Source organism: Acinonyx jubatus, chromosome E4, assembly GCF_027475565.1.
Source record: "Acinonyx jubatus isolate Ajub_Pintada_27869175 chromosome E4, VMU_Ajub_asm_v1.0, whole genome shotgun sequence".
Taxonomy (NCBI): Eukaryota; Metazoa; Chordata; class Mammalia; order Carnivora; family Felidae; genus Acinonyx; species Acinonyx jubatus.
This window is the reverse complement of record NC_069395.1, coordinates 53709045-53736184: the sequence shown is the minus strand read 5'-3', so window position 1 is coordinate 53736184 and position 27140 is coordinate 53709045. Positions and strand designations below refer to the sequence as shown.

At 40.2% G+C, this 27140-nt stretch overlaps 1 long non-coding RNA gene across 2 annotated transcripts in view; it reads left to right on the top strand.

Moving 5' to 3' along the window:
* The window catches only part of LOC113595649 (uncharacterized), a 551139-nt gene that overhangs the window by 64537 nt on the left and 459462 nt on the right, over positions 1-27140 (top strand). For both annotated transcript variants that reach the window (XR_008293228.1, XR_008293229.1), the window contains exon 2: positions 24708-25026. This is a non-coding gene — a long non-coding RNA (uncharacterized LOC113595649). The remainder of the gene's footprint in view (positions 1-24707; positions 25027-27140) is intronic.

Genomic DNA, 27140 nt, shown 5'->3' with positions numbered 1-27140 from the left:
AAATTTATAAAACAGTATACATAGGATTACAAAACAAACCAATGATACTGAAATATAGTTATCAAAATATAAAAGAAAACTTCCAAATATATGTTGTAGTGATATATGTGCTTCTTTATTGATACAGTAAGTACAATTAACTGGTGGGTTTGTTTACTCATGTACTTTCAAATGTTTATTTATTTCTGAGACAGAGAGAGACAGAGCATGAGTGAGGGAGGGGCAGAGAGAGAGGGAGACATAGAATCCGAAGCAGGCTTCAGGCTCTGAGCTGTCAGCACAGAGCCCGACGCGGGGCCTGAACTCACAAACTGCGGAATCGTGACCTGAGCTGAAGTTGGTTGCTCAACTGACTGAGCCACCCAGGCGCCCCACTAATGTACTTTCAGTAGTGGCAAGCATAAATGGCTCTTGGGTATGTACTAGGTCAGTAGCTTACAACATCTGCAATGACTGTAAAGAAGGTGGAAATAATGGTGATTTCAGTTGTTGACAAGGTCACAATTACTGTTAATGCTATTGAGGTTTAGTTTATTGCCTACACTCATAATTGAAGAAAATGCTAAATTTTAGTTGGAAGCTAGTGAAAATAATAATATTTTTTGATTAGATTTAATGGATTTCCTTTAATTTTATTTATGGACTCTGGGTTAAGAACTCTTGTTTTAGACTGAACTCTTTCAAGGAAGGATTTGCACCTTATTCAGCTTTAAGTGTGTGCTTTCTCCATTTGTGTAAGTTCTGCATGTGTTCCTCTAAGTGGTTAGGTTCTTTGACCATAATAATAATTTGTTTTTCTAAGCACTTATGGAAATAGCTGAAAAATGGAGCAACAGATCTCAAAATTGTATACATCATCATTCAGTATTGATTCTTAGGTTCCTTTTGTATGGGAAAACCACGTCTGCTACTTCTGCAATCATTATTCCTTTTCCCAGTCACATCAGTTAGGCTCTTCCACGGGGTAGTCTCTCCTGTGGGCCCACCTCAGGACCTGGCTGCCCGCCTGGACTGTATGGGTAATAATACTCTAATATTGTCCTCTGGAAGGAGATGGTCTGCCTAACCCCATCTGAAGAAAGGAAATTAACTCCTTTCCAGGCAGTTGCCATTATTGTCTCTCTCATTGTATTTCTGTGATTTTCTTTGATTTATCAGAAGGTTTCTTTCTATTCCCTGTTGGTCCATCTTCAACTATTCAGCCTACCTGCTGCCTATTATTTCTTGTTTTATAATCCTCTTAAATTTGAATTGAGCAACTTGTACTTAGTAAGAGTTGTGCAACAGTCTATTATGGCGATGTTATTAAAGGTTTTTTTTTTTTTTGATGAATTAAAGTATTGCTTGTGCCTTTAATAACCCAAACATTTGTTACTTACGTGGACCCTTATATCTGCGTCTGTGATGCTTTTGCTCTAATGTCCTTTCTTACAATTTAGTGACCTCATATAATAGGAGGAAATGAGAACTAGAAATGCCTTTCAGACTGACCATCTCTTTTCTGTTTACCTCCTTCCTACCATCGTCCTGTCAGTCATGAAATATGGAAAGAAAAGTGTCAAATATAAAACGTGTCATAGGGGAAAAGTCCTTAAAATATGATGTTCATGAAAACAGTAGCAACAACAAAAAGGTCTCACAATGACTTGAGCTTTGAAAAGCTATTGGGAATTGCTGAATACTTTTCATCGCATTGAGCAAAACGCCTTCCTAGAAGAATAGGTTGCTTCAGACTCAGAAAGTTAATGCATAAAATTCATTCAATCCCACCCATTCATTTATTCCACATTTTTAAATTGTCTATATTCTGAGAACTGTTGTTAGAGAACACTTAAGAGGTTAAATTTGAGAACTGGGTCACAAATTGTGACCTGGAATTACAACAACCCAGAGATATTTCAGAGATTATTCTCCCACTTGGAGAGATAAGGAAACTGAAGCACAGAAAACTGATTTAGTTAAAGTCACCCATCTGGTCTTTGTCAACAACAGAACTAGAATTCTAAATTTCTGAACTTCTGTTCATTTTTCTTTCAGAAGAGCAGGCATGAGCCCATATTCATTGTAACTTTTGAAGATCACTCCTCTGTGGTCCCCTTTTAAAAACTTTTTTTTTTTCAATTCTGCTAAAAACCAGCTGTCTGTTTACTGTGAGTTCATTTTTCCTGGAAAGACCACTAGCCTGCAGTTCTAACATGGAGAACTGATCTCAGCCTTGCCCTCAGTCATTCTGGAGCAGTTGGTATGTATATATGTGTGTGTGTGTGTGTGTGTGTGTGTGTGTGTGTGTGTGTATGTGTGTATACACATATATATACACACATATATGTATATTTTCCTCAAGTGAAAATATGATTCACTTCAGCATAATTGTCTCTTTCTTCAAGGCATTCTTGTGTAACTTTGGTAAGTATATATTGAGCAAGTACTGTATGTAGAGTCTTATACTTCTTTTCACTTGGAGGACTGGGAGGCATATCTTAGGCCATTCCTAAGAGCTTTTCAGGAAAACTCTTTTCTTGCCTTCAGGAAAGGCAGCCTCATCTTGTATCTGGGGAGGGAACTACAGAACTCCCAGATACAGTGATCAGAGGTGTTTCCAGGACATAAATTCTTTCAGAGTATGGCCTCATAGGAACAAAAGGTGACTACCTTTTCCTCCCTGTTGTGTGAAAGTCTATTTTGGTTCATTCCAGTAACTATTTACATGAGCCCAAGATAAACTGAATTCTTATAACCTAGAAATAATTGTTTGAATATAAGATTAAAGAAGTATTTTCCCTTTTCTTCCTTTTTCCCTTTCTCCCTTCCCATTCTTTTCTCTCATTATTTTATTTTTTCCAAGAAATATATTGAGTTTAGAACCAGTTAAGAATGGAGATATCATGTGAATAAAACATGCCTTTTTCCTCAAGAAGATAGGCATGTTATGAATTTTACTATAATGTGTTTTTCTGTAATGAAGATATCTATAAAATTCAACTGCTACACAATGTATGAGTACCTAGCCACTGGAGGTAGTTCGAGGAGGCTTTATAGTGTGGGTGAAACCTGAACAGGGTCTTGAAGAATGAGTAGAAGTCTGACATGTGGATTATTTCAACTTATAAATTAAAACCAGTGTACTCCAAGAAATGAATGGTGGAAGTCATATAGACTAAACTATTTTTCTGATTACCATAATGAGACTTAGAGGAAAAGAAAACTTAGGCTGAGAACCAGAAAACAATAGAGAACTCAGACTCCAACTCTAAGACGTGGCCTTTAAGAAAGTGGCCAGAGACTCTGAGGCGCCAACAGTTCTACCAGAGCATTTCCTGCTTCTTGGTGATCTGAGGGTTCTGGTGGGAGGTCTTCAGAGCTGGTGCCTGGAAGATTCTGTCTACCAAATATCACTTTTCTAGCTCTCAGTTGTTGGGGGCCCCAGCAACTCAAAACTGAAATTGTTAGTTAAACCACAGCTGTGACTACTCAGCCCCCCAAGTCTCCAGTCATACTTGTCAATTACCTCTACTCCCACACAGACCTGCCTTTTTTTGCTGGGTGATGCCAGTAAACTTACCTCTGACTAGGATCGGACTGTATAGGAGGCTTAAAGCCCTATGGGATTTTCAAAACGTTTAATAGGGTGTCAAAACATCTATGGGGGACAGCCCATGGAGGTTTGTGCCAGTTGGTCTCTACTCATCCCCACTCATGTATTCATGTACACACACACATACACATACACACATGGCGGCTTTCTTCTAAAGTTCATTTGCAATAAATGCTTATGAATAAGTTTACAACTTAAAATAATTATCTACTAACTCATTTTTGGAGACATTTAGCTTTTAAGAGAAAAAGCCAAATGGCAAAATTAAACTTCCAGAGGAATAATCCAGATTCAGTTCAGTTTCCTAAACCTTCTATTCCTATACATATATATGTTCAGTGTATATGATTATAAATGTTCAGACTGCTAACCTGAAAAAAATTGATTATTGATTGTTTTAAATTAAACAATTATTGATTGTTTTAAAAAGAGTTTATTTATTTTGAGAAAGAGACAGCACGAGCAGGGGAGGGGCAGAGAGGGAGAGAGAGAATCTTAAGCAGGCTCTCTGCTGTCAGTGCAGAGCCTGATGCAGGGCTCAATCCCATGAACCACGAATGAGATCGTGAACTGAGCTAAAATCAAAAGTCAGTCGCTTAACCAACTGAGCCACCCAGGCACCCCAGTATTTAACCAGTGGCTTTAAACAGGGTTGAAAATCTGAATCACTGTGGAACTTTAAAAAAATTACACTCCTCTCTTCACCCCCTGCCATTTAAAAAACTTAAATAAAAAAATTTTTTTTAAACTTTTAGTTGACATTAACCCCTACCTTTTTTATTCACTGGATCTGAGGTGATGTATGTACCTATTCATTTTAAAGATGCTTTCAAAGTGGTTTTTATGCTTTTCCAGTTTGAGAACTACTAGTTTAGTTTATTATCTTTTGAGTCCTTGCATTCTCTATTTTAACTCATCCCAATTTGCTGCTTCATATTTATTGAATAACTTCTTTCCTTGTAAACCTGATTGCTTCATATCTTATTTCAAAATGAACACAAAGAATTCAGAGATGATGCCTGGCAGTACCTAGTCATCTAGTAGATCCCAGTCAGCTGCCTAGAATACAGTTAGGAGGAGAAAATGGAGAAAGCTTAGGTACCCAGAGACCCAAGAATGAGGTGGGTAAGCTGACTACCTTATGGGGCTGCAAGAGCTGAGTCAAGGGCATTACTGAGAGGCTGAGAAGGAAGGCCAGTTGTTACCTAGCACCTCCTGTTCACAGGGACCATGTAGAGGATTAGGATTCTTAGGGTGGAGCTCTTGATATTTCTTTTTTTTTATATTAAAAAAACTTTTATTATTTTTTTTATTTTTGAGAGAGAGAGAGAGAGACAGAGCATGAGCAGGGGAGGGGCAGAGAGAGAGTGGGAGACACAGAATCCAAAGCAGTCTCCAGGCTCTGAGCTGTCAGCACAGAGCCCAATGTGGGTCTTGAACCCACAAACCATAAGATCATGATCTGAGCTGAAGTCGGATGCTCAATCAACTGAGCCACCCAGGTGCCCTGGAACTCTCGATATTTCTTTGATGGTTTCACAGGGGCCTGGTAGAATGAATCAGAACTCTGAAAGAGTTTGCCAGTCCCCGTTCAAATGGTCTCACAAAGCCTTAACTCTGATTGGAATATTGAATTGTAATCTCTCCATCTTCATCACTTGCTCCATACAACTGAGAGCAACACAATGAAATAGGAACTAAACATCTATCATTAGTGGAAAACTGGCCAAAGAAGTGAATTGATGAAAGAGAGGACTTTTGAACACAAGTATTTTACTCTCATACCAGCACTCTTTTTAGCTTCTACCTTCAACTTCTAACCTGGATGTACCGTAAGCCATGGCTTTGAAATCTGATGTTTGTCTCAGTTTTCTGCTTTCCAGCCTAAGAGGAATTTCCCCAGCGTCCCGGTGCCCCTTGAGTTTCTCTCCTCACTTGGGCTGAGCTTTCCAGGAGTTATTTGCTTCCTCTTCTTTCTTCCCCGTTTTTACAAACACGGTGACACAATGACTGTCCCTCGCCTTTTATGAAACCACATAAAGTCATAACAAGCAAATGATCACTCTCCAGCATGAACATCAGAGTTGTTTTCTTTTTTGTGTGTCTTGGGAGAGGGTATAGTGGAATTTGTCTTGAATTTACTATATTTCTAGTTGGAGCTACGTAATCACTACTCATTTTCTCATTTTTCTTTTGGTCTTGGTGTTACAAAGGTAATTCATCCCTGGAGCTTAAGAAGAAAGGTGGTGGATAAGGATGAAATGAGAGGAGTATTCCCAAAAGAGGGATTTCTGTTTTAAACAAAAACAAAACAAATCCATTCTTTAGAGGGGAACTCCCCTTTATTCTCATGATTATGAAACATAGTGTGACGTGTTTCTTAAAACAACTTGAAACATTGGCATTAAATTTCCACCAATTTAGAGTAAGAGAAATGTTGTTTTGGTAGATTCATATGTAAAAAAAGAACAATATTCATTAAAAACAGAATTTTCAAATGACAAGGAGCTTTAAGACTTGTGTCAAATGTAAAACAGCCTCAGAGGACAAAGTAAAATTAAAATTTGGCCAAACTTACCAAAATCCTCATCAAGTACATATGTCTATAGGTTTAATTTTCACACCATTAGCTATTGAGCCTAATAAACACACATGTTTTGGTACCATCTTTTTTTTTTCTTTCCTTGTTTTTAATTAGCAAAGTTTATTTTCAGTACAATTATAAGTTTACAGAAAAATTGAGCAGGAAGCACAGAAAGTTCCTGTATTAACTCCCAACTACATACATACACATACCCAGTTTTCCCTATCATTAATATCTTGCATTGGTGTGATAATATTCATTACAAGTGATGAACCTTTGCCTTTTTCCAGAATGTCCTGTAGTTGGAATGATAAGTATGTAGCCTTTTCAGACTGGCTTCTTTCACTTAGAAATGTGCATTGAAGGTCATTTCTTTTTATTGCTGAATAATATTCCATTTTATGAATTTACCAAAGTTTGTTTATCCATTCACCTAATGATGGACATCTTGGTTGTTTCCAATTCTTAGCAATTACAAATAAAACTGCTATAAATATTTATGTGGAGGGTTTTGTGTGGACATGATTTCAATTCATTTGGGTAAATACCAAGGAGCACAGTTGCTGGATCATATTGTAAAACTATGTTTAGCTGTCAAGAAACTGCCAAGCTGTCTTCCAAAGTGGCTATATGAGTTTGCATTCCTACCAGCAATGAGTGAGAGTTCCTGTTGCTCCACATCCTAATTAGCATTTGATGTTGTCAGTGTTTTGGGTTTTTGCCATTCTAATTATTGTGTAGTGGTATCTCATTCTTTTAATTTGTAATTCTCTAATGACATATGATGTCGAGCATCTTTTCATATACTTATTTGCCATCTGTGTATCTTCTTTAGTAGAGTGTCTGCTCACAGCTTTTGCCCATTTTTAAGTTGTTTTTTTTCCTTATTGTTGAAATTTGAAGTCTTTATACATTTTGTGTATAATTCCTTTGGCAAATATTTTCTTCCCATCTGTGCCTTGATTTTTCAGTCTCTTAGGAGATTATCTTTTTAAAAATAGATGTGTTAAACAAATAACCAGTTTTCTTGGTTTCTTGGGAGTGTCCAGTTACAATGTTATGAAAGAGGAAGACAGGGAACTTTCATTTTAGTGAGAAAAGTTAAGTTCTCTTAACTGTGAGAACTTAAAGAGAATTATCACAGGGACCAGGAGGAACAAAAAATTTGAACTATCAAATTTTGTGGATTAAAGTGGACATGAGGTGATTGGTGCCTTTAAAGAAGTAGCCCCATCCTGATCAGACATGTATGTTTTTGTATAGGCCTGGTGTTCATGATTTTTCATCCTGAAACTTCTACCTTGAACATCTTGTACTTCACCCCATTTTTTTAATATCCTTCTCTTTTAGCTTATTGATCTCCCACTATTTGCATTTCTGTCTGAACCCCTCACACATACTGCCCAGTGTGCAGTATTGAATCATGGGCTCGGGCTTTCCTATCACACGGGTTGGGCCTCAGCTCTCAGCTTCATTATTTACAAATTGTGTGAGTTTAGGAAGTTGTTGAGTTGTTGCAGCCTGTTTCCCTGTGTGCCTACCTCACAGGTTTGTTGAGAAGATTAAATAATATGTGTCTGGCAGTGGCACTCAGCAAATGTGTGTTTTCTTCTCATTCTTTTTATTTTTTCCTGTGTGTTCTTCCTACTTAATATAGCCCATGACTGTTTTTGACTGCCAGTTTTTCTTGTTTGAGTCTCAGTATTTCTCCAAATAGCATTGTGAGCAATAATCTCCTTCCTTCCTCCTGCTGAATTCCTCTCTTTTAAGTGTCCTGTGGTCAGCGCCCATGTGGTTTATTTCTGGTCTCACGGTAAAGCTCCCACACAGACAAAATTAACTGAGGTTATTTCTTGGACCTGTGGTTTCCCTTTATCCTTTGGCTGTTGCTATTTCTAATTTTTCTGCCCTTTTTAGAGGCACTGAATTCAGTTATATCAGTAAGTATTTATGATGAACTGCTATATCCCTAGCATTGTGACCTATCTGAGAGGCTCACCAAAGTAAAAGATATGAATCTTCCCTTCAAATTGATGGTTCACCTGGAGAGACAAGATGTATACATAAGACAGATCCTGATGTTAGGATGTGACAGAAGGTTAGGTACAGTCAGAAAGTGAGCTGGTGGTTTCATAGGATTCACTGGAATGTCATGCATGTGACCACTTCCTGGGTTTAAACTCCTGGCTCTGACCAAGAGGGATACCTCCTGGTTAACCGATTTCAGAGAAATGAGCACAGGGTTAATAATGAGGGGCAGTGAAGACAGGGAGCGATTCAGTGTGTAAATGGAGCCACTAGTTGGGCATCGTTGGAGGATTACAGAAATCAGCTGCTTTGAGGAGTCAGGGAGAACCTGACCATGAGACATAGGCTCCTACAACAGGAGAACCTTCTCTTCTTCCTCCCTCAGTTTATTCCTGTCAGTTTACCATTAGTTTTATGGCCATAGACATGTCTAGTAAGAACTGTGATTTGTAGGACTTTTATTATGAAACAAAATTATTAAATTCAGTGTCAGGTTTTGCGACTGTTCTTAATTCAACATTTATTTTTTAAAATACTCTACCTTGGTACAAAGAGGATTTAAGAAAGCTTACAGAGCTTACAAAGTGAAAACAAAAAAAGTAAACAAATAAGACAAATGAGGCATTGGAAAACTCAGGGTGGGGACCTTAAGTGGAGCCAGGAGTGAAGTTAGAACATAAATTTCATTCACTACATTTGTTGGAAATGGGCCAGGCCAGGAATCAATAAGAAAAGTAAACATAATTCTTTACAAAACTTCTAGGATTCCTTAGGTAACAATCAGTCTGTGGGCGGGTGGTGGAAGTACAAAGGCCACAGAAAGCTTTTACCTCAGGGTCTTCATAGATCAAACATTCAGAATTTTAAAACTCAATTTTGACTTTGTAAGAACTTTATTGTGAAAAGTAAGGCAGAAAATGCTTCTTAACCAGACACCATTGTGCTCCATTTCCTTACATCAAAATTATAGTTTCTTTTCTTCTTGAATGTATTCAAGACCCTTCCAAAATTTCTTTGGGATCCACAGGGGAGGAAGGGACCTTGTGACACTCAGAAAGGGAAGATGAAACATGCTGACACTTAGTCACAAAAATGATTCCCTCTCCTCCCTCACTTTCTGTTATGGGCTGAATTGTCTCTCCCTCCCCTCCTCCACCCCCCACCTTAGCCTGTATGTTGAAGTCCTAGCGCCTGGCACCTCAGAATGTGACTGTATTTGGAGAAAAGCCTTTAAAAAATTATTAAGTTAAAATGAGGTAATTAGGGTGAGCCCTAATCCAGTAGGGCTGGTTTCCTAGTGAGAGGAGATTAAGAGACAGACACTCATTACATGCACCCACAGAGACAACCATGTAAGGACACAGTGCCAAGGTGGTCATCTGCAAGCTAAAGAGAGAGGCCTGAAAACAAACCAAATCTGCCCAAACCTTGAGCTTGATCTTCTAGACTCCACAACTCTGAAAAAATAAATTTCTGTCGTGTAAGCCACAAATTTGTTTGTACTTTGTTATGGCAGCCTTGGCAGAAGAATTCACCTTCCCATTGACCTTATATGCCACTGTAAGAATTACTTTAAGTTCATTTTAATTATATCAATATTCTTTTAGGAAACTACAGGCTTAAACCTCTTATTCTGGTATTCATGATCTTCAAAATTCTGACCCCAATTTGTATTTTCCCACATCACCCACATAACACCTTTAAGCAAAATGCTCAGTATGTTACCCCCTCCCCCCAAGGGTGCTTTGTACATATGTCTATGCTTATTCTGCCTGGAATATTGTAATTTCCATCCTTTGTGATCTTACCCATTTCTCAGTGTTCATCTCAAATAATCACTAATCTACAAAGTCTTTGGTTATCTTACCTAGTGTTTTTCTTCTTCTGAATTACTGTGACGTTTTGTCATTATTTGTTTACAAGTCTTATTCCTCCTGTTTGAAGCTAAGATCCTGGAAGCACAAGCATATTTTTAAACCTACATATAAAATTCCTTGCACAACACCTTTTAAGGAGAAGGTGCTTCATTCATTCATCCACTCATCCATATGTTGCTATAAGCCACATATTATATTAATTTGTAGGGTTTATAACAGAGAACAAAAAAATTGTGGTCTCTGTCCCATGGGGCTTATATTCTATTGGAGGCACAGATAAATGAGTACTCAATAGAGAATAACATCATGACCTATATCAGAAAGTGTGCTTAGAGAGGGTCTCCTAGGGAAGTGCCATTGAAGCCAAGATATTTAAAGAAGAAATTAGCCCAGTGAAGAGGGATAAGCAAGTGGCAAGCTCCTGTGGCAAGAATGAGTTTGATGTGCTCCAGCTAGTGTACTAAGAACACAGGGAACAAGAGGGGGAGCCACAGGAGGTGAGGTCAGAGAGGAGGATGAGGACTAGGTCCTGCAGGGCCTTGGGAAAGGGTTTACATTTTATTGGGGCACCTCCAAAAGAATTTTAAGCAGGGAGGTCATGACGTGTCTTTAAAATCTCTCCTGGGGTGCCTGGGTGACTCAGTCGGTTAAGCATCCAACTCTAGGTTTTGGCTCAGGTCATGATCTCACAGTTCAGCACTGGGCTCTGCACTGACAGTGCGACAGTGCAGAGCTGGCTTGGGATTCTGTCTCCCTCTCTATCTGCCTTTCCCCTGCTTGCTCTTTCTCTCTCATAATAAATAAAAATAAACTTTAAAAAACAAAAGAAATCTCTCTTCTATGAAGAGAGTGAATTGTAGAAGTGAAAGCATGGAGACCCATTACAAGGCTGTCATATCTGAGTTAGAAGTGGTGGGTCATAAGCCAGAGGGTAGCAGCAGAGGAAAAGGGAAGCGCAAGGGGATGTGATGTTTTGGAGACAGAGCTTATCAGTAGATAGGATGTGGGGAAACAGAGAAGGATTAGCCCCGGATTTCTGTTTTCATTCATAATGTTTTTTATCTTTTTAAATTGCAAAGTAATTTATTATTAAATTATTATTGATTGTCTTTTACAACACACACACATACACACACACACACAGTCCACATACATGTACACACACACACTCTGTAGAAAAAGAAAGGCTCCCAGCTTTGCTAAATTCCATTTTTCAGGGATGATCTCTTTAATAGTTGAATGAATATATATACATCTATCTATCTATCTATCTATCTATCTATCTATCTATCTATTTTTTAAGGAGAATGAGGTATGTACATATACACACACACATACATATACTTCAGTGCTTGTCTATGTGTGGTGAAAAAGAAAAAGAATGTCATTTGAAACAAAACCAACTATAGCTGTTTTTGCTTTCCCTGGTCATAGCATAAACCCATCTTAGGTAAACAGTGTTTTGCTTAGAAAAATCACTTTGCTGGGTCTTTTTGGTAAGTGTCCTATGGAGAGAGGGGAAAACAAAGGAAGAGGTGAATTACCCTGCATAAGAAGGTGAGAGGACTACCCAGGTAGCCTGGGAGAGAGGTTCAGAATATGAAAGATAGGAGGATATCCATGGAGGAGGCACCCAATAGGGCACCTAAGGAAATCTTTGGCAAGTAGGATGTTACTTGTGGTGGAGGTGGTCAAGGAACTTTAGGTCAGCAAAGACCAATATTTCTATATGTTTCTCAGCTATGCTTACTTCTTTCTATATTTTCATGAAACTTTTTTTTTTTAATTTTAAGTAAGCTCTATGCCCAACATGGGCCTTGAACTCACAACCCTGAGATCAAGAGTCACATGCTCTACTGACTGAGCCAGCCCAGCGCCCCTAAATTTTCATTAAACTTCTGTTACACACACACTTTCAAGTTAGTGGGGCTTTAGAGAATAAAAAGAAGATTGGTAATCATTGTGGGCAAGGCAGTGCTAGGAGAGCAGGCCCAAGAATTGAGAGTCAGGCAGTTACGGAGAATCAGGCTGCTGAGTGGGCTAATAGAGTAGACATCATCCATTTCCCAGTCCTGTGGGCAAGGAATTTCCTCCATGTGGAACTTGGGTACTTGCACCACTTTATTTGAGTAGTTAAGAAACTTTTACTCCAAAAGGGTGGAATGCTTAGGGATATCCAAGCACCAGAATCTGAATATGTGTGTGTGTGTGTGTGTGTGTGTGTGTACGTGCGCGCATGTGGACACATATGCCATTTGTGAAATATGTTCAGCTGTGGATACAGCTATCTACAGGTAGGGTATCTGGAGATATAGGAGAAGGCTAGATGTATATCTTTATCTGTCTATCTGATCTAATGTATCCTCTGTCATCTGACATTTATTTAATCTGTCATCTCTCTATCGTCTATCATCTATCTGTCAGTCTATCTCTGTAGCTGAACATGCTTCTGGAACATTCCTTGCTAAATTTCTAAAGACAGAATAAAATTCTTATGAGAAATTTTGGGGCCGTGAGTCATAGTTCTTACATTATTTAAAGTGCATCAGCATCCCTGACAAGGTACAGCAATGCTGGGAGGAGGGCAGGAACCGCTAAAATTTCAGGGTCTTGTATGCCCCCAGAATAAGAGTTGGCAAAATTGTTGAATGACTTTTGAATTTAGGTTTTTTGATTATAACAAATTCAGCATTTAATTATTCTGTATTTGAAAGGTCACTAGAAACCAAGAGTTTAAAAAAAATAGTGTTGAAACTGGAAAAAAAAGTTTAATCAATTTCCATTCAAACCAAGATCCCTTCTTGCATTTTTTCCCTTTGGGGAGGTTATGGGGTAGAGAGAGGTTGTGGGGAACAAGACGGTTATTGTTTTTGTGAAACTCTTTGGTTTTGACTCTGACCTTTATCTTATAATAGAAAGGAGAGTGTTCTGTATTAAATGGAAGAAACCTGTGGTAAGGGGGTACAGAAACTAATCGGGGAAGCTAAGATATAGCCTCACAGAGACCCCGTATTGTCTAGGGAGAATCACTTATTAGCAATGGATAAACTGTCAACTCTGAATAGGATAATAATAGTGACGGGCAGTTGAATCCCAGAGATCAGTAATTCAGGGATATTCATAAGTCTGAGAAGTCTATTTATTTTGCGAGCCTTGATCAATACCACTCTCTTTCCTCCCTGCTGTATCTATAACTTCTCTTGCTTCCCATTTGGTTTAGGAAAACACTGGCATATTCAGACGCCTTCAGGAAAAACCAAAAACCAAAAACCAAACCAAAACAAAACAAAAAACAAAAGCCCTTAGGAGTACTCAGGTTCATCCATAGCCACATAATTCCAAACATGCCTATTTCCAGAAGACCCACATCTTATGAAAAGGGGAGGAATAAAGGAAGACATGGGAAAAGTTTTAGGTCAAGTTCACCCGTTAGTATTCCCCGGGTTTATAATATGCATAAATTATAAAAGTGAGGTTCTCTTCTTGGTTCTGCAGTTGACCTTGGGAAATTTCTGAAGAACCTAGGTGTTTTTTGCAATAAAGTACCTAGGGGCTTTGTGAGGACTAAATTACTTTAAAGCTTTTCTGGTCTATTAATATATATTTATTGCTTTCACCCTTTATAGTTTATTTTTCTAGGTTAAGTACTAGCATGCTGATACAATGTGATTACTTCAGCTTGGTTTTCCTGAGGATGCTTGTTTTGTTTGCAGTTATATTTGTCACCCTCCAGGGAGCAACACAGAAAACATAGTTGCTTTGGGATAACAGATTCTTCACAAAAGCAATGATCTGGCAACTTGTCAGAAGGGAAAACCAAAAACCAGATGAACAATCTGTTTTTCCCTTTCCTTCAAGCTCAATGAAAAGAATCCAGAATTAGGTGCTACCCCTAATACCAGCTGGGGAATTCCTTGGTTCTTTCCAATAATTATGGTTTACCAAGAACTGTTCTTCGTGCTATAATTTAGAGCATCTGTAACACTGCACTTGCTCAAGAAGTTGCCAGCTCACTGGCTTGTGTGCCTACCAAATTTAGGCAAGAGTAATACAGAACTAGAGAGCTCTTTTAGGACAGGGATTGTCCCTTATTCATCTGTTCATCCCGAGGGCTTAGTACTATGCCTGGTACAATGTAAAGGAATACTATTTACCTGTGGTGCCAGGAGGATCACTTTTGTTAATCTCAGGAGAATGTTACTCGAGTGCATTCTGGCCTTGTCTTAGAGAACATTTCCCTGGTTCTGTGGTAAAGAATGCTGTGGATTAAAATACCAGGCCTTCTTTGGAGATTGATTCAGAGCTGGGGCAGAAAATCTGCAGTGGCAGGGGAAAGGAAGTAGGAGTCAGTGGCAAAGCTTGCTGCTGGTCTGTTAGGTCTGGTGGGAGCAAGGGCCCACTGCCAAGTGGTCTCACGTGTTGAACAGAGTTAACAACTGAGAATAGAGCCCACAGTGAGAGAGGTTGGAATCCATTCAGTGGAGCAGGAGACCCTGGGATACCAGAAAAAGGATAAGATTTGGGGGCTTGGAGCCCATGTTAGTAAAGTTCAGGGACTGAGGAGATCAAGGACATTGTAACTGCTACCCAGCATGGGCAGAGGGGAGCCTGGGTTAAACCAGATGAGCACGATAATCACAGACCCCTTGGGTCAAACAGTTGATCTGATGAGCAGACTGTGAGATAGTGGTCAGCTTTTGTTTTTTAACAAGTTCATGATTCCACCCTTTTAGTGAGAGCAAATAATTTGATAGCTCCCGAGGGAAAATTAGGCTTTTTGAGCAGAGATGCCATTTTCCCATGAGGGAGGTTTGTTTGAGCGAGTGTGTTCTCTATATGAAAGGCCTCTGTAGATTAGATCAGATGTGCAGTTGGGGTTTGCGTAGGGGCAACCCACAGGTGAGAAGTACCTCTCTTAGGTTTGTGTGTGAGTGGGCTGAGACAGTGGGGGAGGTCGCAAGGAGCCCAGTGGGCTTCAGAATGTCAGTTCTGGTCCTGTTGTTTGAGTGGTTGGTTGGCTGGCGGCCCACCTGCTGCTCCTCTGTCTCTAGGGAAGCTCCACATTCAGCCTTTGAAAATGTTCTCACATGTAGATCCTGTTTATGTAAGAAGTTGATCAAACACCCCCACAGTTGCACAGTACTTTAATTACGTACTGGAAGGGTATCCTTCCACCTCCACCCATGACTCAATACATAGAGCAGAAATTATGCTCTGTTCTCTGGGCCCTGAATTTCCTGAGTGGAATCACCTCACACAGAGCTGTCCATTTCTCAGTGGGTGGTGCTCTGGCCAGGTGATCTGTCTGTCTCAGCCTGCTATGGGGCCAGGGATTATTGATTAAAAGTAAAAGTAATTTAAATGCATTGCTTAGTTTTCTTCATGTTAGATTTCTTCCATTCTGAAGCTCTTCTTCCTGTCCTCTATTCATAACTGTCTTTCTCTTCAGTTAATGAGAATGAATTGCTCAACAAACATTATTTAAACATGAGACATCTCTGCTTTTTTAATTATTTGCTTGAACTGCTACCTATTTTATTGGCAAGAAGACCGAGATTTCTCTTTTAAAGCTTTCCTTCTTAAATTGGCTAGGAGCTTCAGGGTTTACTTGGTGCAAAGGACTCATCCTGTTTCCAGTGCTAGCTATGGAGAGGACTGGGGTCTGGTCAGTCTCTTGCCCACCACCGCTCAGGATTGCTGCTGAAAACCAGCCCTGCACATGGCTTCAGCAGTGCTTGTCCACTGTAGCAGTGATGCTCTTGGTGTTCCAGACTCCCACTTTTCAGCAACACTTCTTCATCTACACTTGGTCCCTATGGATATGGCTTCAGCACAGAGCTCTTCTGGCTCACATACACAAACATCCCAGGGCACAAGCTGACCCACATTGACAGGTTTGGTTGGGTTCCAATAACTGTTACCTACCTCAAAGACCAGAGTCAACATTCTCCATCTCTCCTGATGATCTTACCACCCAAGTGTCACACAATCTTTCAAAGTCACTTAAAATCCAATGTCTTTTGGACCCTTCTCCTATAAAAATACTCCTTTATTATGGCAGAAGAAGTAGTAACTGTTCATAAAATCATTCTGTTTTTCTCCTTGTCACATAGGAGGACTTCATCTTCCAGCTTCCTTATGTGTGGGTGGGACCTGTGATGAGATCTAATAGAGAACTTGGGCCTATGTGCCACACCTTCGATCCTAGGCCATAACACCTTTCTTGTGAGATCTTCTGTGTGTTCTTTCCCTGTATCTGTGTGACTGGAAGTAAAGGATTCCAAGACCGTAGAGCCACAAGTTAGAGACAGCCTGAGCCCTGAGCTACCACTTAGAGGAGAGCCATCTGGGAGAGCAGCCAGCCTGCACTGGAGCATGAGAAATAATGGTTTAGGGGCAGCTGGGTGGCTCAGTCGGTTAAGTTTCCCACTGGTGATTTTGGCTCAGGTCGTGAGTCCTGCGTTGGGGTTCTGTGTTGACAGCACGGGAGCCCAACAGCACAGAACCTGCTTGGGATTCTCTCCATCTCTCTCTGCCCCTCCCCCACTCACACCTTTTCTCTCTCTCTCAAAATAAATAAATAATCTTAAAAAAAAGGAAGAAAGAAGTTTTTATTTTGTGAGTTCTTGAGATTTGGTTGGGAGGGCATCTATCTGTTATTGTAGAAGAGCCTATCCTCCCTTAACTAATAACATACACACACACACACACACACACACACACACACACACACACACGTACACATACACAATGGAGTATTACTCGGCAATAAAAAAGAATGAAATCTTGCCATTCGCAACTACGTGGATGGAACTAAAGGGTATTAACGCTAAGCGAAGTTAGTCAAAGAAAGACAAATATCATATGACTTCAATCATGTGAGGATTTTAAGACACAAAACAGATGAACACAAGGGGAGGGAAGCAAAGTTAATATAAAAACAGGGAGGGGGACAAAACAGACTCTTAAATAGGAAGAACAAACAGAGGGTTGCTGGAGGGGTTGTGGGAGGGGGGATGGGCTAAATGGGTCAGGGACATTAAGGAACCTACTCCTGAAATCATTGTTGCACTATATGCCAACTAACTTGGATGTAAATTAAAAAAGTTGTGTAAAAGGATACTCAGCCACCCTCTGCTCCTTCCCTAGTCAGCTTCTCTGTTTGTTAGCCCCATCATGTAATAACCTTCTTGGGCTGTGTTAGTTTTCTGTTGTTGCTGTAACAAATTGCTACAAATTCAGCAGCTTAAAACCATACTCATTTATTATCTCATGCTTGGGTAGCTCAGAGTTCCAGTCACGGCATCCCAGACTGCTTGGAGTCTTAACCAGGGCTGATGAAACCAGGGCCTTGGCCTGTATCTAAAGACTCTGGACCCAAGCCTGTTTGCAGGCTCATTCAGGATTTTGGCCTAATTTACTTGCATGGGGTTTTTGGACTGAGGTATCTGTTTCCTTGTTGGCACTTGGTCAGAGGTGGTTTTAGTTTCTGGAGGCCACCTGAACTTCCTGATTCATGGTCCCCTTTCTCCATCTTCAGAGTTTTTCTCATACTTCACATCTCTCTGACTTTCCCCTTCTGCCTCATCTCCCTCTGCTTACCTCTTCTGCCACATCTCTGTGACTCTTCTGCCTTCACTCCTGCTTTTAAGGGCTTCTGTGATTACATTGGGCCTTCCCAGGTAATCCAGGAAATTCTTCCTATGTTAAGGTCAGCTGATTAGTAACCTTAGTTTCATCTGCAAAATCTCTTCACAGCAATACATAGATTAGTTAGTGTTGAATAGCCAAGGGATGGGAACCTTGTGGGGGTTCTTTATAATTCTCTAGAATTCTGCCTACCATGTGGGTTTTATCTGTGCACCAGATAATTATTTGGAAAATTACCCTAAACCTTTTCATCTCTTAAAGGCTAGTAGGTATGCCATTATAAACATCTACTGTCCAGATGAGAAAACTGTATAAACAAGACAAGTCCTAGGAACAGCAGTTTCCCCAACTGGACCTTAAAGCTGGGGACAGAACTTTATACTCTGTTCCTCCAGGCACCCCACAACTTGTGCCCAGTAGATGGACCATAGATGGTTACTGCTCTTGCTGCTGCTATTCCTATTGTGGCTATGGCTGCTGAGGAAAAAAATAGGCCTGAGTCTGTGTAAGTTCTGAGAAAATTCAAAGGGCCTGTGATATACTATGTGTAACAGAGTCTTTTATTAGTTAGGTCCATATCACCTAACTAATAGAAATGGTTTTCCAGGATGGATTCCCAGCGTTTTCAGCCATCAGCCTCAGCCTATCATGCAACCTCAGCTTTGCTGAGGAATAGGGTGAATCTGTTTGCATGTTATTTACTAGTAAGAAACCTGAAAGTGTGATGATTTCTGAAATTAATAACAGAAAATTTAGGTGGATTCTAGAGGAAGACTCTTTTCTTCCCCACTCCATATTCCTCTGTGGCCCATATGGAAAGGAAGTCCCATCAACCTTTCTATCCTTTCTGGGAAGTACCTGAGGGGTGGTTTCTGTGTGCCTTTCTATTTCTTACATGTTCTCTCCAAAGAAACAGGAGTAACTAATCTCATGGGTAAGAGTCTGCTGCCCTCTGGGCTGAGTCCAGTGTCTTAGAAGTTAGGATTTGCTTTATAAGCAGGAAATAGACTTCATACTTTCTCTCCTGCACGGACTACGACATGGGAAGGTAAGGCAGCATGCTCCTTCCTCTTCTTACTTTTGTGCAAGAGTTGCAGCTGGCTGAGGGCTGGAGCTTTCTTTCTGGATCTGGCCCCGCCTATTTCTCTGACCTCATATCCTGTCACTTTTTCCTTCTGTCCTTCTTTTTTCCTTTCTTCCCTAGAATGTGCTAGGCGGGTCCCTGTCCCTGGGCATTTGTCCTTGCCAACACATTTCTCTGTCTTATTTCCTTCAAAGCACTTTTCACCATCTAAAATTTTCTTAAAAAAATTGGTTTACGTGACATACTGGCTTGCTAGGGCTGCCAAAACACAGTGCCAGAGATTGGGTGACTTAAACAACAGAAATTTATTTTCTCACAATTCTGGAGGCTAGAAGCCCAAGGTCAAAGTGTCTCAGTAGTGTTGGTTTCTTCTGAGGCCTCTCTCCTTGACTTGTAGATAGCCATCTTTTCCATGTGTCTTCACATGGTCTCCTCTCTGTACATGTGTGTCCTGATCTCTTTTCTTTTCTTTTTTAATGTTTATTTGAGAGAGAGAGAGCAAGTGGGAGTGAGGCAGAGAGAGAGGGGGCAGAGGCTCTAAAGCAGGCTCTGTGTTGACAGCAAAGAGTCCAGTGCAGGGCTTGAACCCACAAACCATGAGATCATTACCTGAGCTGAAGTCAGATGCTGAACCAACTGAGCCACCCAGGTGCCCCTAATCTCTTTTCGTATAAGGATACCAGTCAGATTAGGGCCCATGCTATTGACTTCATTTTCACTGAATTACCTCCTTAAAGGGTCTATCTCCAAATACAGTCATGTTCTGAGATATTGGGGATTAAGACTTCCACATATGAATTTTGTGGGGAGACACATTCAGGCTATAACACGTGTATATGGTTTATCTTCTCCCTACAAATGTAAGTTTCATGGTAGAAGGGATCTTATCTGTTTGATGCTATATCCAAAGCACTTAGACTGGTACATGGTGTATAGTTAGTACTCAATAAATATGTGATCGGTAAATGAAGAAACTTGGGTAGTTTAGGTATATAGGTTAGATAGATAGTTTAGTTAGGTACTTATGGTATTTATATAGTTTGCATAACTGTAGGATTTGTGACTGATAATATGTGGAGGGAAGGCGGGAAAAAGTCTTGGGTGATTTCTAGCTTAAATGATTGAATGGATAGTGGTCTTCCTCAGCATGATAGGAAACACAAAAAAAGGATCAGGGTTTCAAGAAAAAGCTTTGGACATGTTGAGTTAGAGATATTTGGAATATATTTAAGTGGGAAAGTTAACAAGATCTTAGATATATGGTCTGAAATGCGGTGGAGCGATCTTGGCCAAACACATGGATTTAGGAATCAGCAGTTCATAGCAAGTAGTAAAATAAGGATGGCAAATGAGGTTATTAAAAAAATGCTCAGAGGAAGAGATCTAATATAGAGGCAAGCAAAATACTAATGTTTAAAGGTTGGATAGAAAAAGCAAAGTTTGAGAAGTGGAAGGATATAGTAGGAGAGCAAAAAGTGAGGTATCAGAATTAAAGGAGGAAAAATGTCAAAACAAATGATCAGTTATGTCAAAGGATAAGGAGGAGTGTTTCTCCGGGACTATTCCAAGGAATAATCCTCCCATGACATACTATTTGCAAAATTATTTTGTGGTCAGCCAAGCTGAGAAATGCTGAAATCTACATACTTCTCTTGCAGAATCACAAAAAAATCTGTACATATTAGTGTTTCTCAGAAGTCTTGCTGCAAAGAAACCCATACATTTTAATTTCCAAAGTAAACTTCCCTCAGCTAATTTGACCATGAATCTCCCCTTTCCTCTTACATAACTACTATTAATAATAGCACACAGAACTGGGGTCTTTGGGAAACACTCTTTGGGAAACAGTGCAATAGCGTAATCAATTAGGTAAACATTGAAATATTCCTTTGTATGTGATAATTAAGGGGTTTTGTGGACCTTGCTGGAGTTGTTTCTGTAGAGTGGTGGGGCCTGAAGGGTTGGAATTGGAGCAGTATCTTGGATGGATGGATGGTGTTTTAAGGTCAGATATGTATGCTTTGAAAGGGAAGGATGTGAGCAAGTTTTAATAGACAATAGAGAGATTGAGGAATAGTAGCAAGAGGAGTTGAATAATCAACAGAACAAGATCTACAAGGAAATGGGAGAAACTGAGAAACAGGAGAAAGTTCTCCCCTTTCCCAGAGACTGGAGGAAAGGAAAGGAGAGGATGCAGTTTAGACGTAGGATAAGGAGATTGAGAAAGCCAATGATAACCTCAGTTCCTCAGATAAGGACATGTGCTCAGTTGTCTTTGGTACTGAAACAAAAGATGCTTTACTCCAAATCCCCCTCCCTGAAAACGCTCATGTCTGATCTTGCTCACATAAAAGCCCTTTCCATATGTTACCATTATTACCACTGTGGTCAGGGAGTCCCTTCTACTTGGGACTCCTATGTAGACATCATTGTCTTATGCCTTTAATCATCTGGTTTCCTTCAGGTCTCTGCCTCTGGGACTGAGACTTATCTTATGAATTTCTGTCTCCCCATTACTTTTCACAAAGTGGGGTGCTGTAAACATTGTGGGATAGTTAGTGGGTCACGGGTAGCATCGCAGTTTGCCCACAATTGTGAATTCAGTGAATTGCATTATTATAGCTTGAAGAATCTTAGTACCTGGGCATAGTTACACAATTGAGGTTTCTTTTTTTCCACAATTGAGGTTTTTTACTTTTAGTGGTAAGTCGTATATTTAAAATTCTCCAGATGTGACTTCTCTCCATCCAGGTATCATTTTCCATGCCCAGTTCACTTGATTTCATCTCTGCTTTCTTTGCCTGATTGTCCCGAAGTGTGTCATCTTTGTAGTTCTACATTTAAAGCATTTATTAGAGTGAAATCCATATAACTAAAGTTTAGTAAATGAATAATTATGATAGATTCAACCCCCAACCAAGGAGAGCTTCATTATCAAGGATGCAAAGTTCTATATTTATTAATTACCTAGGTACTGTTCTAATTCTTGACCTTCTCATTTTCTTTCACATATCTTTTTTCTTATTAACTATTTAGTGTTCCCTACCTTACTTTTTTTCACCACCAAATAAATCTTTCTCTCACCCTCTCTCTTTTAGAGAGAGGGGGAGGGAAGAGAGGGGAAGAGAGAGAGAGAGAATCTCAAGCAGGCTCAGTGGAGCCTGATGTGGGGCTCAATCTCACGACCCTGGGATCATGACCTGAGCCAAAATCAAGAACCAGATGTTCAACCAACTGAGCCACCCAGGCGCCCCTCACCATCAAATCTCTTATTTATACCTATGTATTTAGTATCTGCTGAATATACATATTTATACTTTGACTTTTTTCCTCCCTAGTATTATTCTTATCTCTCATCTTTTTTTAATTTTAAGCTGTTAGAAGTCCAAAATAATATCCTTATGTTCATTTCTCCTCCAGCCATCAATCGCCAACTAGAAGCCCGAGAGCCATCTTTTTTTTTCCATATATTTAACAAATATATATTTGTTGGGCACTTACTATGCACCAGCTACTGTTCCAGGCACTGAAGATACAAACGTGGTAAATAAAAATATCACTGTCTTTATGAAGCTCATAGTGAAGGACTCAGGCAATGAATAAGTGAAGATCAGGTGATTAATAAACTTACAAACCTTGGTTTCTTAAATGGGTCATCAGACAGTAAAAAAGAAACTTATAGGAAATGTGTGGCTTAGGCTGAATGAGCAGAAACTATTCCACGAGCAATTTTGGGCAAGCTGTATCTAAAATGCCAGACTAAAGAGATGAAGGAAGTTTAACAGGTCATATAATAGATCAAGTCTGTCAGGATTCATAATGGGAAGACCCAAAATGTAGTTAACCAGACCATGTGTAGATGACAGTGAATAGCTTTCAGAGTTGCAACTGCTTTTGGTTAATTCTATCATTACTGTCTGAAAGCAGCCCTACTAAAGAGTTATTGTTGATAACTGTCTAAGGGATCTGAGTCTATGCTTTCTCAAGATAGCAGTAGCAGGGGAAGGCATGTATGAGGCATACTTTATGATTTGGATTTTCTGTTTGGATTATTAAACAGGTAGGTAGTTGTCATGGCATAGATGAAAGAAGTTCTCTCTCTAATGGATGCCAGAACCTTACTCCATTTTAGGAGAACAAATCTACTGGGAAAATAATTGGTTTAGTTATGGAGAGGTTGATTTTTTGGTGTCTGTGAAAAATGTTCAGTGAGGAAGGGTCTGTTAGTTTAATGTATCAACATTTAAGGAAAGTATCTGGGCTAGAGACAAGATTTGATACTATATGACCCAGTAGGAATGGATGAGGTTCCTTAGGAATGGTGTGCTGCATTTTTTAATATTTAGAGCAGAGTGCCAACTAGGGAAGGAAGTGGGACCAAAAGGGCTAATTGGGAGAAGGTGGAGAGGGTCATTGGATTGATGGATCTGGTTCAGATAAAAAGCAGGTGTAGGGAAGGTAACTGAGTGAGAGAAATGCAAGAGTAAAAGGCGTTCAGAGAGTGGGGTGGCTGAATTCAGTCTTTTAAATCTGGAGTGATTCTGAGTGACACATTTGTGGATGTGCTAGGGGGTGACTGAAAGTGTGGGAAAGATTGTTAGGGAAGATGCAAGGGAGAAGAAGCACAGAACAGTGATAATGATGAAGATATAGAAATTAAATCATGGAGGCAAGAGAGGATGCCATAAATGCAAGTATGGGGAAGACCAATTGGCCCCAGCTGCCCTCTGGAGATGTAACTGTGGGGTAAAGGAGCTTGGGTTCCTCTAGAGTCAATCACAGCTTGGGACAGGTTGCATTTTTGATGGAATATGAGTTGTTCAGGATGTAGCAACTCAGATTTCTGTGGGCCTCTCCATTGCATTGGTTCTTGGGTCAGAGTTACTGGGTGTGTGAACTTACACTAAAGCTATTAGGTGGAGATCCTTGTTAGACATATGGTGTCTGTACTACAGGAGTAGTACCCAGTGACATTTCAAGGAGTCCATTCTGGTTATTAGCCATGAATCCTTTCAAGTGTAGCATCCATCCTATGGGGTTTTCTGCAAGCTCAGACTAGAGGAGGGAAACAAGGCTACATCTAACTCATTTTTGAGTGCCCTAAGGAGTGAATGGAGACAAGGAGTTGGAGATGGAGAATGGGAACTATTTGGGGCATCATGTGTTAAGCTGAAGAATTAAGCACAGAGTGAATGAGTACCAGAAACAAAGTCAGACCTGGGTGAGGGGCAGAAGTCACTTCCAAAATCACTAACCCAACGTGGTAAAATGAGCGGATTAGCAAGTCATATGTATTCCAGACATAAGAGAGAATGGGTTGGATATGGAGTGGGTGAAAAATGAAGTCTAGTTATTAGGGTGAAAGAAAAAGGAGTCTGGTTATATGCTATACAGTAGATGGTTGGTGTGCTTTAACATCCAGCCTCCTTATTTTGCAGAAGCAATACAATTAAAAAATAAACCAGAAAATTGCTGCATTGGAGAATTTACTCTTAGCAGGACATAACCAGCAAGGTGATCTTGAATAATCTCTTAAAGTATATGGCACTCTATCTTCTCATCTGTAAAAATTAAGCAATTGGATCAGATGATCTCTGAAGTTTCTGGTAGCTCTGTGATTCTACAGCCTTTATTCTTCCCTCATTCACATCCCTGCTATCCTCGCCCAATCTCCAGCATCCCCTTTTGGGTCCCATATTATACTGAAGGGATCCACTGCTTTCCTGCAGGGCCAGGCCCGTACTTTTGTCTCTCTCTAACATTTAAGATTGAAGTAATAGCATACATTTGGAGATAACTCACATCCTGATGGAATTCAGCAAATGATCCAACTTCTCTAAAAAGGAGCATGACTGTATTGTTTGTATTTTGTTTTTGTTTTGTTACCAGGCAGTCCATGTGAACTCCATTGAAATATGGTGTGTCAAATGAGTATTGTGCCTCAGCAAATCAGCAGAGTGAGCAGTGTGATGGCTGCTTTGGTCAGTGGAGGAAGTTGAAATGAAGACAGAGTGAAGATGGAGAAACAAGATGGAAGTGGTAGAGAGAACCAAGAGAGAAGGCTAAGGTGGCTCTGAGAAGGAATAGAGAACTTTTCTTCTTGTTAAGGGCAGCAGAGGGAAGAATCCAGCTGACAACTCACTATTCACAGCCATCTGGCTCCAGGAACAACAGATTGATCATGTATGTGCCCAACTCTTTCAAAATGGTAAGCTTCGTGAACATTCTTGTTTATCTGGTATGGACACTGAGTATCCAGCAAATGTACTCTGTGAACATTTCTTGGTGGAAGCAGGTCTATTCAAGTGAGGTATTCCAACATAGTCTTTGAGAAGAGGGGGGGTACCTGAGGACTCTATGCTTTTATTTGAGAAGCTGACAGGAGGATTTGGATGAGGTATTGAAAGTTGCTTTCTTTGTTTTACTTTTGAAATATGAGGGCTGACTGGGACTAGGCAAACTGCTTTCTTCTCATTTCTTTTTTTTTTTTTTTTAACCACACTTTCAGCATGTGTTAGCAGGCTGCTTTTCTTTCATTGACTGGCTTTGATGTAGGAATAGTGTCCCATAGGAAGGGGAAGCAAGCAGATCGATAAGCAATCTTAAAACATTACTTAAGGCCTGATGTCTCTTTTTAATTAAAAAAATATTTTTTTGAGAGAGAGAGAGAGCACAAGCAGGGGAGAGGGGCAGGGAGAGAGAGGGAATCTTATTGAAGCCCCACACTTAGCATGGAGCTAGACACGGGGCTCAATCCCACAACCTTGGGATCATGACCTGAGCTGAAATCAAGAGTTGAGTGCTTAACTGACTGAGCCGCCCAGACGCTGCAGACCTGATATCTCTTAGTAGTCATCTTTTTTTTTTTATTAAAAAAAATTTTTTTTAACGTTTATTTATTTTTGAGACAGAGAGAGACAGAGCATGAATGGGGGAGGGTCAGAGAGAGGGAGACACAGAATGTGAAACAGGCTCCAGGCTCTGAGCTGTCAGCACAGAGCCCGACGTGGGGCTCGAACTCACAGATCGTGAGATCATGACCTGAGCCGAAGTCGGCCGCTTAACTGACTGAGCCACCCAGGCGCCCCTTAGTAGTCATCTTATACTAGATATTTCTCTATGGGGCACACACACATCCAACCCTTCCTCCATTCGGTACCTGGTGGTAACTCACTCCATGTAAGAAGATTATGGATTTGCTCCCTCTCTTCCCTTTACCCTATTCCCTTCCTTCTAATAAGCTGAATTTGGGTGTGAGAGTAGTCAGAGGGAGTCTAGCTTCACCCTAATTTGCCACCTCTAAATCACACCTTACAAATGAAAAAAATTCACATCCTGAATTTATACTTGTAGCAACAAATAGCTTTCACTGCTACCTTTTTTTTTAATTAAAAAAAATTTTTTTAATGTTTATTCACTTTTGAGAGACAGAGAGAGAGCAAGCACGTGTGAGGGAGGGGCCAAGAGAGAGGGAAACACAGAATCCGAAGCATGCTCCAAGCCTGATGTGGGGCTCCAACCCACAAACCGTGAGATCATGACCTGAGCCGAAGTCGGACGCCCAACCAACTGAGCCACCCAGGCTCCCCTCACTGCTACCTTTATATGCACCATGGAAGCAGACACAATCTCAGAGGTCCCTTCTGACTCTAAAATTCTTAGAGTCTGTGACTCTTGGGATTTTTAACAGGAAGTGGCTATGGAAGTGAAGTGACTCAGAAGTGGCCATAATATGCAGACAAATCTGAGAAATGATGCCATGTTGACATAACAGTCCTCGAAGGTGTGATAATGAGGTAAAGAGACAGTTTTGGAGTGTAGCTTGAGTTGGATCTTTCAGAATCTTGTATCTCCTCTCCAATTTTATTTTTTTATGTCTATTTGGCACTGTGTCTAAGAAATCATTAATATTCAGTAATGCTTTCTATCATTAAAAATAATCAGAAAAGGGGCACCTGGGTGGCTCAGTCAGTTAAGTATCTGACTTTGGCTCAGGTCATGATCTCATGGTTCATGAGTTCAAACCCCGCATCGGGCTCTGTGCTGACAGTTCAGAGCCTGGAGACTGCTTCCGATTCTGTGTCTCCTTCTCTCTCTGCCCCTCCCCTCCTCACACTCGCTCGCTCTCTCTCTCTCTCTCTCTCTCTCTCAAAAATAAACATTAAAAAATATAAAAAAAAAGCCAGAATAAAACCATTTTTTTTTCATATGGAAATACTTAAAGAAATGGAAGGACTTAGGGACAATTATACCATAAATGATTCTCAGTCAAGTTTGGCTACTTGACAGCATATCAAAGAAGGCTTCAGAGAGCTTCATTTA